Source organism: Castor canadensis, chromosome 1 (assembly GCF_047511655.1).
Source record: "Castor canadensis chromosome 1, mCasCan1.hap1v2, whole genome shotgun sequence".
Lineage (NCBI taxonomy): Eukaryota > Metazoa > Chordata > Mammalia > Rodentia > Castoridae > Castor > Castor canadensis.
In genome coordinates this window covers 101,997,933-102,010,200 of record NC_133386.1, presented here as the reverse complement: position 1 = coordinate 102,010,200, position 12,268 = coordinate 101,997,933, and the positions used below count along the sequence as shown (strand labels likewise).

Sequence of the window (12,268 nt, the reverse complement as noted above, 5' to 3'; positions counted from 1 at the left end):
TTGACCATTAGAAAATAATCAATCACTTTGACTTGTAAGTGTGATTGAGTTTATCATATTTAACTATTTTCAGTATTAAAAGTTTATACAGTTGTATACAATGAAAGAAATTATACAAGATATAAGTAACAACTAATAATTTCAAATTTTACCTGAAGGAAGTATATTCTTCTACACACTCTTTATGCTTGCAAATATGTATTCATTATGTGTCTGTGATTTATATCCTTACAAAAAATGAGATTATATTATAAATATAATTTGTCAGTTTTTCATTTTAATACTGAAAGCATGTGAGGCTCCACACAGAAAAAAATTACTTTTTTCTTATGTACCCATTTATTCATAGAATGAAATTTTGAACTATAACTATGCATGAAAAATATGGAATGCTTCACGAATTTGCGTGTCGTCCTTGTGCAGGGGCCATGCTAATCTTCTCTGTTTCATTCCAATTTTAGTATATGTGCTGCTGAAGCAAGCACAGTCTGTAATTTTCTTTTTTAAAGTATTGTTTCCCTGTTGCAACTTTCCTTAATAAAGACTCATACTTCCTTTGCTCAAACACTGATTTTATTGAAAACAAAATTGAGACTCAGGAAAAAAAGGTGACTTGTCCAAAGTCAGATGTATAGCTAGTATAAGCACACTGATAATTAAAATTCCTATCATTTTTTCAGTACCTCACCAAACCTAATAATTTATTTCAGCAAAGTATGAAATAGCTCAATGAATTGATTTTTAGCTACTTAAAAAAGCAGATTTCCAATAGCACAAAGCAATCATAATTACCATGATGGTAAAACTATTGGTTCCTTAGGCAATTTGTGTGGATTGTGTTTGACAGAAAACAGTGCTTTATTAGTTTGCTAATGGCAAACACATCTAACTATTGAGAGGTATAGAGTTTACACTGAAAGACTAGGTCTCTTCAAAATGCACTTTTTTGAATTTTGCATACTAAGGCTCTTAGTAAAAGAATGTACAAAAGGGTATGTTGTTGGTTGACTTCCTGGAAAGCAGCCTGCAAGATGGAAACTAATAGGTAGGCAGTTTACTAAAGAATGCTCATGGAACTGAGGAGGATCCGGACTCTTGTCAGAAGCAGGGTTGCAGAACTGATATGCAAATGACTCACCTGTGCTTGTTAGTGTCTCTGACACAGAGTGAGCCTTCAATGTTGTCTCAAGTTGGGAAAAGCGAGTTGGGCTTCAAACCTCAATATTAATCACTCAGTGGATGAAAGCTATCCCAGGAAGGGGACATCACTCTGAGCAAGATGTCTTTTGTCATGTGTATTTGAATGAGGCTAGCATCTGAGAGCAGCCACCATTCTTGAATTGCAACCTGGGTGAAGCATGGCATTCTGCATTACTGAAGATTGTGTAGCAGAGCATTCAGGGGTAAAAGGGAGATGTAGGAAAGACAGCATAAATGGTTGTCTAAATACTGAAATTGTTGACCTATTTATCCCAGAGACTAAATTAAAACAAGACTTGTTTTGGATAAATATAATAAGGAATATTCTTCTATTGAAAAAGTCAGTCTTATATGTGTAATCATTTATTTTTTGTGTATTTATTTGCAAATTCACATCAGAAAATTTATGTAAAATTAAAGGCTTATCTAATAATTATTTACCAATTTGCCTTTTGATTTTCTATATTGGTCAACAGATTAATAACTACAATAGTGTATTTGCCTCTAACAGTGTACAGTTTGTTTTTCATTCATGCAAGTTTGACTCTAGTCCATTGAGAAAAATAATGCAAAATACTTCGCACTACATCATTTTAAAAATACTTATTTTGTTATTTGCAGTGGGAACTGATTTACTGGTCATAATGGTTTGTTCAAGATTTTCTATAATAATCAAATATTACAATATATATAATAAAGAGTTTTAAAGATTTACCAATGTGTCATTTTTATTGTACTTATTTATGGAAGTATTTTGCATAGTAAGCCAAATGCTTATAATTTTCATTGAAATGATTTTTAATTCTTATTTATGTGGCATGATGCACTAGTTATAAATATAGCCTGTTCAAATGTAAATGATATAATAAAACAAAATTATAATTCTTAACAATTTATAAGGTATTTTTATTCAATGTCAATGTATGTTCCAGTCATCTAAGTAGGATGGCAATATAAGCAAAGTGGAATTGGTAGTGGGATGCACAGTCTCAGCAACTGTTACAGGGGACAGATTAAAAAAGGACTGGAGAGAGCCAAAGTCAACATCCATTAGCCAGTTCTTATTATCTGGAAAGAGATGAATGATGTCATTGTTTGCATTTTTATCTCACTTTTGCAATCAAAAGACATGGGAAGCTCACTGAATACACGTGCAAAAGGATTTATAAATTGTGCTTTACCTCTATTTTGGGTTCTCAGGTTAGATCCTCACTAAGTTTCAAAGCACTGCCTTAATTATACATGAAAAATTCCCAGCTTCCCGCCTTACATAGTTGTAGAGATTCACAGTGAATGATTCTGCAAACTAACTATTCATCTGTCAAGTATAACATTATAAATGGTTGTCTTTCTTAAAAGAGTAAAAAATTAATTAAAGTAATAGAGAATTAAATTGCATTCTAAAAGGTTCCAAGGGCAAACTCCAAAAGTTCTTAAAGAATGCAATTCTAATCATCTTACAAATACAAAGTTCTTCCTTGTGTGCTCTCAGTTTTCCTCCTTCTACCAGAAGCTGATTTCCTCTAGCACTATCTTCTGAGAAAAATGATCTCAATTGATAAGCATTTTTATAAAATGCATATGCTATAAAAATTGGTGATGTCCACACAAGGTAAATTTGGATAAAAAGTTTTATAATAAAACCATAGAGTACTCATAATTAAATATATTAATTATATTACTCTAGTAGAATGTGGCTAAGTTATAGTAAAATAAAATTAGTAATTTTATATTTACATTGATAAAACATTTCTATTATATAGATTTAACTTCAAGGTTTTAAAAAATTGAATTAGAAAGAGTAAAATTAATCTAATTCATGGTGGAGATATTTAAGTCCTGAATTATTTCTGCTAGTTAGATGCTGTGAGTTAAATTTATGTGGATATGAGCTATGAATAATTTGTTAAAAACAAAAATAATATAATCATACCTGGATAGCAGGGGTTAAGAATCTGCTATTTTTATAATATTAGTGATAATATAGAAAATTCTATGAAATCAATCAAAGAGCACTTTTCTCATTGGCAGATGTTAGAACAGAAGGCATGATTTATACTTAGACATATTTCATCATAGTCTTGATGTTACCAGAGCTTATCAATGCTTTCTGGTATAATTTTATATTTATCTTTATATAAAATGCCATAGACTTACTGATAGAACAATAATGCCACCATTTTATGAATCAGTGACAATTTTATCCTCAGGACTCACTTCCTGGAAAATGGAGCCATTCCCAATGATAGTCCCACCCTTTAACAAAAAATTCCCATGCTCCAAGACAAGCTCCACCCACGTCAGAGACTCCTGTGCATGCACCAACATCTTACCCTCCCTCTTCTACGAAAGGTCATGTCTGGCCCAGAGTCTGCCCTTGTGCCATCTTTCTCCTGTCAGTCAGGCTGCTTGTGCCCATCATTAAACTTTGCTCTTGGACATGAGACTTTTCTCATGCACTTTCTTTGTGAGCGGCACTTTTCCTAACATTTTGGTGCCATGACCTGGATTGGATGCGCTCCTGGCACTGACATAACTCTCCTGGCCTCCCCGACCCTATCCCGCTCTGTCTCTCAACTCCCATTCCCTTCCTCCAGGATCTGAGCTGCTTTGCTGGAACCCCTGATCCCAGAAAACGCCACTCTTTCACAGCTCACAGGGAATTTCCTCTACCCCAGAGTGCCTCCAATTGCCATCTACCACTAGCCAATCTTCCCTCAAGGTCCTCTCTCAGTGAGTCCTCCTCTCATGCAGAGCCATGATCTCTTTCTCATTTCCTTGAAATCCTAACACAAGGTCTTGGCTCACTCCTGTCCCTGGGAACAGAGTTCCCTAGGATTGTGGGGCCCATGAGGAAGACGTTCCTCCCAGGTGTACCACATCTACTCTCTCTCCTGAGGAACTAATATTTCGAGGATGCCTGACATATCTCTCCTGAGGTCAGGCCTCACCATAGGAGTTGGACCATCCAAAATTCCTTCAGACTCCCCATTGGGATGTCTTCTGATCCCTTCACATAATGCCTGACCTCAAGCCCCGAAAGCTCATTTTTCTCTAATCAAGCCTGGCTCCAATATCCATTAGATAATGCCTCCAAATGGCCACTTAATGGTACTTTCTATCCCAATATTTTAAGGGATTTATACAATTTCTGTGAGCATACTAGTAAACAGAAGGAACTACCCTACATCCAATCCTTTTCCTATTTCTGCACCAAACCTTCCTTCTGTACTTCCTGTTCCCCTGCACAGGTTCTATTAGTCTCTAAGCCAGCCTTAAAACAAGCTAAATCCTCTTCTGAACCCTCTCCTGACTTTGTAACTTTCCACTCTTTTGACACTGGTAATGAGCCTCCACCTTATCAGAGATGGGCTTCCATTGCTCAACTATTGGCCCCTGCCACTACTTGTGTCCTTCCCTCCATCTATCCTTCTACCCCTCCTTCCACCCACCCTTCTGCTGATCCCTCTGCTCACCCAGAACTGCAAGACTTGATGAGCACCCCACACACTCACTCTCATGGAACCCCTAGTCAGCCAGTTTCCATCTACCCTCTCCGGGAAGTGGCTGGAGTGGAAGGCATTGTGAGGGTCCATGTCCCCTTTTCCCTTCCTGACCTCTCTCAGATAGAAAAGGCCCTTGGCTCTTTCACCACTAACCTAGATTCTTATATTAAAGAGTTCCAATACTTGGCTCAATCATATGACCTTACTTGGCATGACATCTATCTCATTCTTCCTTCCACCCTCCTTCCAGAGGACTGACACAGAGTCTGGGACACAGATAGGGCACATGCAGATGAGGTCCATCACACCACCCCCACCCATCCTTTAGGAGCTATAGTGATCCCTGCTGAGGAGCCTAATTGGGATTGCCAAACCAATGGTAGAATGCTTAGGGATGAGATAGTTACTTGTTTAGTTGCAGGACAAAAAAAAGTTGGCCCAGAAGTTTGTTACATTTTGATAAACTCAGAGAAATTCAACTGGAGAAAGAGGAAAATCCAGCTAGTTTTTTGTCCTGACTCACAGAGGCACTAGGACGCCATACAAAAGTTGACCCTGAGACCCAGGACAGGATGGGACAATCATTCTTATGACTCATTTTATCTCCCAGCCAGCCCCAGATATAAGAAAGAAGCTTAAAAGGCTGGAAAATGGTCCTCATACTCCACAGGCCTTCAAGGTCTACAATTACCAAGAACAACACAAGGCTAATAAGGAAAGGAGAGATAAGGCTAAATTCCAGATGTTGGCACAAGCCCTTCGACAGAGGCCTCCAACCTCAAACTCCTAAGGCCAGGGAAAATCCTGAACACCTCCCAGCCCACGTTTTCAGTGTGCCCTTGAAGGACACTGAGCCCGTGCATGTCCTAAACCACATCGCCCGCAGGGGTTATGTCCTAAGTGCAAACATGAGGGCCACTGGGTGATGGACTACCCCTCCACCCATCAAGGCGGAGGGTCTAAGTCCGCTCACTGTCCCTCCTCCTTTACTGATCTTTTAGGACTGGCTACTATAGCCAATGACTGATGGACCCCAGGACTCCCAGGCCCAACAACCATAATTCCATGGGAGCCCAGGGTAACTGCCGTCATCAAAGGTAGGTCTATCTCTTTCATCATAGATACTGTCAGCATTTTCTCTGCCTTGCTGGAGTTCTGGGGAACTACTAAGCCTTCTTTAACCTCCATAGTCAGGGTGGAAGGAACTCCTACCCATCCCTTAATGACTTTTCCTTTAACCTGCATACTGGGAGATACACTTTTTACTCACTCCTTCCTTGTCCACCCTAATTGCCCCACTCTGCTTTTGGGGAGGAACATTTTGTAAAAATTCAAGCCACTCTCACCTTACACCCACTCCCTCTTAAACAGTGACCCACTAACCCCTTGTTTCCAACCTCATGGCCCCTCCTTGCCCTCATGGGAGCACTGCTTCCACAAGCCCCTCCCGACCCCTTGTCCTTACATGCTGCACTGGTAGATCCCATTATGTGGGACCTCCAGAACCCTGCAGTTGCTACACATCATGAACCTATTGTTATTATTCTCAAGGATCCCTCCACTCTCCCAAGCCAACCTCAATATCACATTTCTCTAATCCACTTACAGGGATTAAAGCTTATCATTTCAGAGCTTCTCGCTAAGGGCTTGCTTCACCCAACCCACTCCCTCTGTAACACTCCTATTCTGCCTATAAAAAAGCCCAATGTGTCTTACCTTCTGGTGCAGGATCTCCACTTCATCAATGTGGCACTGACTCCTATACACCCGGTGGTGCCCAACCCCTACACTCTCCTGTCTCTCATCCCCTGTACCACCATCCATTTCACATTCCTGGACGTAAAAGATGCTTTCTTCACTATCTCTATCCACCTGCAGTTCCAAAACCTTTCTGCCTTTATGTGGACTGATCCAGATACTCATACTTTCCAACAACTGTCTTGAACTGTCTTGCCTCATGGTTCCAGGATAGTCGTACCTCTTTGACCAGGCTCTGGGTAGGGACCTCCTTACCCCATCTCTCCTTGAGTAAAATCCTTCAGTATGTAGATGACCTCCTACTTTGCAGTCCCTCCCTTGGGGATACCCAATAACACACTGCCCTCCTGCTTAATTTTTTGGGAAAAAAGGGATACTGCATGTCCCCTAAGAAAGCTCAACTAGCTCTCTTCTAGGTGACTTACCTGGGCCTACCCATCTCCCCTACTCACAGGACTATCACCCTAGATTGCAAGGCCCTGTTAGCCTCTCTCCCTGCCCCCACCACCAAGGCTGAAATTCTCTCCTTCCTTGGCCTGGCTGGCTATCTCAGAGCCTGGGTGCACAACTTCAGTCTGATGGCTAAGCCTCTATATGAGGCATCCAGGAGTCCCATCCAAGAGCCTCTGGACCCCTCTTAGCCTTTGTCCGGCCATTTAAAAACCCTCTTACAAGCCCTGTTACAAGCCCCAGTGATTCCTGCCAGACATCACTTACCCCTTTTTCCTTTACGTTTCTGAGAGGCAAGGGTTCACTCTAGGAGTTCTGGGACACAACATAGGGCTGTCCTTAGCTCCAGTAGCATACCTCTCCAAACAGTTAGACCCCACAACCAGGGGATGGGCCCCATGCCTTAGGGCCCTGGCAGTCCCCTCTCTCTTGATCCAGGAAAGCAAAAAGCTTACCTTTGGATCCCCCCTTACTGTCTATTCCCCCCATAGCCTCTCAGAACTCCTAACATATAAGAGACTTTACTCTATGCCCCCTCCCATATCCCATCCCTCCCGGTGGCCTTCATCAAGGATCCCCACACACACACTTTACCCAGCCACTCTTCTTTCTCTCTCTTTAACAACCCTTGCTCACTCCTGCCTGAGACCCTTGAGGAACTCCTCCCCTGACCAGACCACATTCAGGAGGGCACTCTTTCTCAGGCTGACTACAGTGGTTCGTTGATGGCAGCTCCTTTGTTCACAATGGACAGCGAAGAGCTGGATATGCTATCATGTCTGATTCTGCTATAATTGAGGCATGCCCTCTCCTTTTGGGTACTACTTTCCAAAAGGCAGAATTGACTGCTCTGGCCAGAGCACTGACCCTGAGAAAAGACAAAACTGTTAACATTTACACTAACTCTAAGTATGCGTTTCACACTTTATTGCCCCACTCTGCTATCTGGAAGGAAAGGGGATTTCTAACTACAAGAGGAACTCCCATTATTAATGCTGCCTTAATAGGCCAGGTCCTAGAGGCTTCACGCCTCCCTTCCCAGGTGGACATTACTCATTGCAAAGCCCATCAAACTGATTCTTCCATAAATACCAGAGGAAACAACTGAGGGGATGCAGAGGCCAAGTGGGCAGCTCTCCAAACTACACCCCAATTGGCCATGTACCCCCTTACCCCAGCTTCTTCACCTCTCACTAAACTCTCTCTGCTCCCTTCTGAAATTAAAACTCTTCTCTCTTATTTACATATCCCTTTTCATCGCAATTTTCATGCTCTTTACGCCTTTCTCTGCCAATCCCTTTTTCTATCTCCAGGAGACATACATTACCTTAAACTAACTACCCAATCCTGCTCAATTTGCCAGCACACAAACCCCAACTGCAATATTAGACTCCCTCCCTTTCCTACCATCAAGCCAGGGGATGCCTCCCTGCCATGGACTGGCAAGTGGACTTCACACATTTGCCTCCAGTAAAGAGGATTAAGTACCTCCTGGTACTGGTGGACACCTTCATGGGATGGGTGGAAGCCTTCCCTATGACCAATAAGAAGGCCTCCACAGTGACATCAGTTTGGTCACAGAAATCATCCCATGATTTGGCCCCCAGCCTCCATCCAGTCAGACAACAGGCCTGAGTTTGTTTCCTCTATTTCCCAAAAATTGGCACAAGCCTTAAATATTCACTGGAGGTTTCACATTTCCTATTAACCTCAATCTTCAGGTAAAGTTGAATGTGCCAATTGCACACTAAAAAATACTCTCACCAACTCTCCTTCAAGCTCCACCTAGATTGGAGAAAGCTCCTACCCCTAGTCCTTCTCCACCTCCAGGTCCTTCCGAAAAGACTACTCATGCTCAGTCCCTTTGAGCTCTTCTATGGTCATCCACTCTTCCCTATCATGGTCCAGCTAGAACACCCTAACATTTCCCTCACTGTCTTCAATACTCTCCTCACTTTTCTTACCTCTCTCCTTTGGTCTCATGCTCATGATCAATTGCCACAGCCTTCTGACACCACCGAAATAACTCCTTCCCTCCAAATGGGAGATCTGGTTTATCTAAAAAATACAACCACACCCAGCCACCTTTAGGAAAAGTGGAGAGGCCCATTTAAGGTCATCCTTACCACCCCCATGGCTGCTAAGCTAGCAGGATTTCCCTCCTGGTTATATGTCAAAAATCTAAAACTGGCAGCCCCACAAAAGACCTAACAATCTCTTCTTATAGGATCAATAAAAATAAAGATTGCCTGCCTCCCCAAGATCCTAGAAGATGGAGACACACCCATGGAGATTCCCCAGGTATAGGCAGGAGACCTATGCCTAGGGATCTGGCATCTGGCCTGCTCAATCTTTATACTTCCCCCATCCCATTCTTTCCTGCCAGTGCCTGCCCACACTTTTACTCTTTCCTGTATATCCTCTACTCTGATATTTTGCTCTTCTCACCTCCCAACACAATCGGCCTCCCTCCTTTCTCATACTTTCTTTACCTTTGCTTCATAGATTGGATAGCTGACCTTCACCTCCAAGGTACTTTCCTTTACTTCTGAAAGGAAGTATCCTTTCTGAAAGTATTCTGAAAGGTAGAATCCTTTACTTCTGAAGAAGTCTATTCATTTTCCAACATTTTCTTTGACTTATTGTAAACCACACTACCTATGCTTTCACTCCATCTCTTTCTGTAGGTAACTCTTGTCCTCGTCCCCTCTCTCCTGAGTATTGGCCTGTGGGCAACTTCTCCCCGTCATGGAGATGGCCCCATTGCCCAGCTCTCTGTTTTGGATACCTTGCCCTGTGTGTCTTACTCTTTGTGCTCTCTTCTTTCTTATGACTTGGACCTTTGAAATCTGGGGCCTCCCCCCTTGCCCATGCCGGCCATTTACAGCATATACCATCATGCAAAAAGCATGCTATAGCACCAGCACTTTGTGCCAACATCTTAATCAAAAATATTGAATGGGTATCAGCAAAGATGACCATGCTGGCTACCACTGCCACAGAAGGAGGGGGAACAGGTATGTTGGACTTACCTCTCACAGCTTGTATATCTGATGATGGCAGAGTCCAGGATGGGGCCCTCTGGAAGGTCCTCCACACTCAGGTACCTCAAAGACTGAGTGATTTATTCTTTCCCACCAGAAAGCATCCCCAAATTCCCTTGCACAAGTTGTCCCTTTCTGAAACGTTTCTCCTTCTGGTCATAAATACCACTCATCAACTACTCAACACCAATCCTACTCTAGCCCATGGGTATTGGATATGTCAGAGGACTGGCCCTTCTCAGGTTATCACCAGCCCCATAAATATTTCCACACCCCTTACCTTTAACTGTTCCTTCACCAGAAAGCTCACTGCCTCCACTCTTTCCCCAATTCCCCTCTTCCAGCCAGCCCCTCTTTGCCTGCAGAGTTCCTCAAGGACAGTTAAGATAGACTTCCTAGTGGCCGAAAAATGTCACACCACTAGGACAGCCAACAAAACTGGAAACAATATCTGTTGACTGCACTCCCCCCATTTCCGGACTCTTTCTATGTGGTTAGAGTGTATACCCCTGCTCACCTCAAGCCTGCAAGGGTATCTGCACTCTGGTATTTTTGGTTCCTTACATGGATATTATTACAGAAGATCAGGACCTCCTCATTCCTCTCACAATGCACCTTCAATCTAAAAGGGCAATCCAGGCTATTTCCTCGTTAGCTACCCTCAGAATACCAGGTTCCATGGGAACTGGGGCTGAGAGAATAAGAACTTCTGTCCACTACTACACAAAACTCTCTAATCAATTAATAAGTGGTCTTCAAACCATAGCTGAGTCTATCCTAACCCTATAAAAATAACTTGACTCCCTAGCCTCTGTTATACACCAAAGCCAATGATACCTTGACCAGCTCACTGCAGAGAAAGATGGTCTTTGCCTATTTTTACAAGAAAAGTGTTGCTTCTATGTTAACCAGTCAGGGGTATTAAAAAATAAAATTAGACAACTTCAGGAACAATTAGAAAAATGGAGACGGGGGTTGCAGGACTCTTGGAATCCTCTAAGGCATAATATTTCACAGTGTTTCTCCTGGTTAATGCCCAAATGCCTATATTTCTTGCTCTCATATTCTTAAGCTTCCTCCCTTGTATCATAAGAACAAAAAACAAAGATTTCTTTTAGACTGCATGTCTGCTATTGCTAATCAAAAGTTTAAACAGTTCTACCTCCAGGGATATCAACCTCTCCAAAACAACCTGGAAAAACTATTCTGAAGGCCCCAACCAGAACATCACAGGAGTCTGAGAATCGTGCTCCATTTATGCCCCTGCCAGTAGAAAGCAGCTAAGAGACAACTGCTTTGCCCTTATTCCCTATCCTTAGCCCCTACCTTCATCATTATTAAAGAAAAACTGGGGGAATAATAGAACAATAATCCTGCCATTTTATAAATCAGTGATCATTTTATCCTCAGGTCTCACTTCCTGGAAAATGGAGCCATTCCCAAGATAGCCCTGCCCTTTAACAAAAAATTCCCATGCTCCAAGAGAAGCTCCACCCCCATTGGAGACTCCTGCACATGCACCAACTTCTTACCCTCCATATTCTATAAAAGGTCACACCTGGCCCAGAGTTGGCCCTTGCACCATCTTTCTACAGTGGGTCTGGTGGCTTGTGCCCATCATTAAAGCTTGCTCTTGGACATGAGACTTTTCTCATGAGCTTTCTTTGTGAGCAGCTTTTTCCTAAAACTTAAAACTGAACAAACAAATTTTAACAAAACAATAAATTACTATTAAACTCTTATCTTTGGAGAACTATGAGACTAATGCATGAGAAATGACGTTTGCTTATAGGTTTATAAGATACCAACAACATGATTAACAGAGAAAAGTAGATAACTCACTGCCTAATGCTTGAGGCAGGAACACAGATAGCATGTCATTCACATGGTAGAAGCTACCTCTGTTCTCAGAAATGCACTTATGTGTTACATACTTATGTGTATTACATATATATGTATAAATGTTAAGTTACATTAAATACAAGCACAAATATTTCTATATTTATTATATATGCATACAAATATGTAAAATACATAGTTATATATCTATATAAATATGCACTCATACTATATTTTGTATGCATTAATACATATGCAGAGAATTTATATTTTACATGCATATAATGTTTGTAAATACCTACATTCATAGATGTATATATGTAACATTTTAAAATATTCACTAAAAGATGAGGCAGATGAAAAATTGTCAAAGGAATGGGAAGAGGAAGGAAACCTAAAACTTAAAGTGTTTGATGTGCCCACTGCAGAGGAGAAAATAAGGTAATCTTAAACTGGCAGAGGCCACTATGG

At 41.6% G+C, this 12,268-nt stretch overlaps 1 non-coding gene across 1 annotated transcript; it reads right to left on the bottom strand.

Moving 5' to 3' along the window:
* Window positions 1–378: 378 nt before the first annotated feature.
* LOC141415904 (U6 spliceosomal RNA) lies at window positions 379–485 on the bottom strand. Its single transcript, XR_012440861.1, has one exon. It is a non-coding gene; the product is annotated as a U6 spliceosomal RNA (small nuclear RNA).
* Window positions 486–12,268: the final 11,783 nt, after the last annotated feature.